Raw genomic sequence first — 2,741 nt, 5'->3', positions numbered from 1 at the left:
CCTTATAGGAAATGCCTAATGACTAGAAAAAAATGTTGAGAAGATTAGAAAAATCCATATATAAGTATAAGAGACACTTCAAAAGTCATAGGAAAAATAGAAGGCCAAACATGATCAACACATAACAGTGAATTCAATTAAGGTGGGAGATAGAGTATGTTGCAGTTGATCAAGGAGAGGTTATAGGGTCCTAGTAAGAAAATCACGACTCTACGATATGGTCCCTTTGAGATATTTAGGAAGGTGGGAGATAATGCCTATAGACGTAGTCTACCTTCATACATGTATATTTAATCAAGAGTGAATGCAGAAAATTTTTAAACTCTATAAGACTTCCATATGGATCATTAAGAGGAACAAGTCCTATTTTAGAGGACTTGGCACTAGATAATTAGGTAGAGTTGACAAAGGATACAATTTTGTAGAAGAGGTCCAGAACTACAAGACATGGGTAGCATGTTGTTGGGAAAATTAGGTTGAAAGGACAACTTTTATGAAAGGCTAAATGGTATGTTGGAGAGAAGGTGGAGAAAACAATTCCTCACATCATTCAATAGAATCTTTTGGGGAACAAAATCCTGCAAAAATGGAAAGGTATGATTTGGAGTAGACCATTATATTATTTATCATCTATCTTGATGTTTTCAGAATGGAAAAATCAAAGGAATTAGCTCTTAAGGGCATTTTTATTGGTGGGCCCCAGTTTGGAAAATTAGGGTTTTAAACTTTCCTAAAGTAATATGAGGCATTAAACAACATTTTTTGGGGGATAAAACTTTGTTACTTAAGTTTTTCACCCCCTAATGTTATTTCACACAGAAATACCTTTTTAACAACACAAGAATTGCCTAAATCAAAGTTTGTATGCAAAAGTTATGTCATGTGGAAGTTGATGTTCCTATTTTGACCACTGTGATTTGAGATGATGCCACATGCAACCCCATTATTCATGGAAAATAGTCTAGCCACAAGATCATGATGAAGAAAACTCTAGAAGAGTCAATATTATAACTCTAGTTAAAAGTTGACGGAGTCAAACTTAACCACTAGTAGTCTTTGTGTGTTATTTTCCGGAGTCATCACATTCATGTTTTTGGAATCTGTTAGCCTCCTGCTGCAGCAAGTTAATCATCTTTCATGATCGACATTTTTACATGCCAAATATGTCGTACTATGCATGCTGCAATGCTCCATATTTGCTACAGATGGCCAGAGAAGTATCCATGAGAGTGTGCTAGTCTAAATGCCACTGTTGTGTTCCATTTTTGATAAGTTGATCCATTTTCATGAGTTTTCAGCTAAGGGAGGTCCAAACAGCTTAATCTTGGCTTCCCTAGGTTTCAATTTCCTATTGTAGAATATAGAGAATGAGCATCTGTCCAAACAGCTTAATCTTGGCAGATTTGTAGATAGGTAGAGAAACAAGGGTGCTCAACAGCTTAATCTGAGCCCCTGGATGCAATAAGTGTAGTTGTAGATAGGAGCACAAGCAAGAAGAAAAGAATGAAAAGCTGGGTATGCTAGTTCAAGTGCACCCAAACCAAAAAGAAGAGAAAATGCTAGGCAAGTAGGTCGGGTAGGTAGCTTTGTGGTTGCAGAATCATGGCTTGTGATCCATTTCATATTGTCAAGTGTTATATCTATCATATCACAAGTTTGAGACAGTTTTCCATTTGAAGGACTTCAAGCGAGGCATGACTAACTTCCCCTTCTTCCCCTTTCCCAAAATCACTCACTAACTTTCCCTAAAGAGGTCAAGATCTGCTTGCTACCTCTTAATTTCATCATTTTTCATATCATTTGCCTTGGTGAAGATCTGCTTCACTCAAGGAATGTTCACACTTCTTCTATCAGTCATTTTTCCCCATTGATAGCCTAAGACATCATACTTAGCACTTGTTCTCATCTTTGTCATGTTAACTACTAACTTTATTATGTAGCTCCCTATCTATTTCCCCTTCCCCTACTAAAACTATGTATATAACTACCCTATATACTTATCCCTCCCCCTGGTTGAAAAATAACCATATGCATCCTTGGGAATTGCTAAGTTTATCTGAAACTCAGCAAGAACCCTCATTGCCCCCTCAAACCATCTTCTCATGCATTTTGGAAACTTTCCAATGCATAGAACCCTTCATCCCCCCTAACCATCTCCCAAGTGCATAAGGACTCATTCCTTTGCATAATTCCCCTTCACATGTTTAAAAATCACCCCTTTGACCTTGGTTTGCCTTTATAAGGCATGAAACCCTCTTTGGCCACTAAACCCCTCTCAAAACCACATCACTTTCCTCCTAAGTGCCTTTGGACTTCTTCCAAGGCATAAGAATATGCAAACCATGCAAAAACCATGAAAAACCTTCAAAAAATGATAAAATCCTCCCTTTTTTGGCTATCGGACCCCTTCTGATGCCTTAGAATCCAAGCAAAAGCATAAAGGTTACCCCCTCCGAATTCAAAAGACTTGCTTTTTTGAATAAATAATGGCTCCGATGAGAAATCGGTCCTTTGGGTCCCCCTCCGATGCGATATCACTATCGGGAGGGGGCAATCATATGTTCAAACACCATATATAACTCCTCCGAATTCATGTTTCATTTGCATTTTAATAAAATGCATGCCCCGATGAGAAAAGGATCTATTTGATCCCCCTCTGATGCGATATCGCTATCGGGAGGGGGCAGTGGCATATATAAGCGAAATGGCTAAGTCTCAAGGCATGGGGCATAATGCCGATG

The sequence above is a fragment of the Pinus tabuliformis genome, chromosome 4_1 (genome assembly GCF_031772625.1).
Source record: "Pinus tabuliformis cultivar Carrire ecotype Pingquan chromosome 4_1, CPIR1, whole genome shotgun sequence".
Classification (NCBI taxonomy): domain Eukaryota; kingdom Viridiplantae; phylum Streptophyta; class Pinopsida; order Pinales; family Pinaceae; genus Pinus; species Pinus tabuliformis.
The sequence above is the reverse complement of the archived record's forward strand: the minus strand, read 5'-3'. Positions refer to the sequence as shown.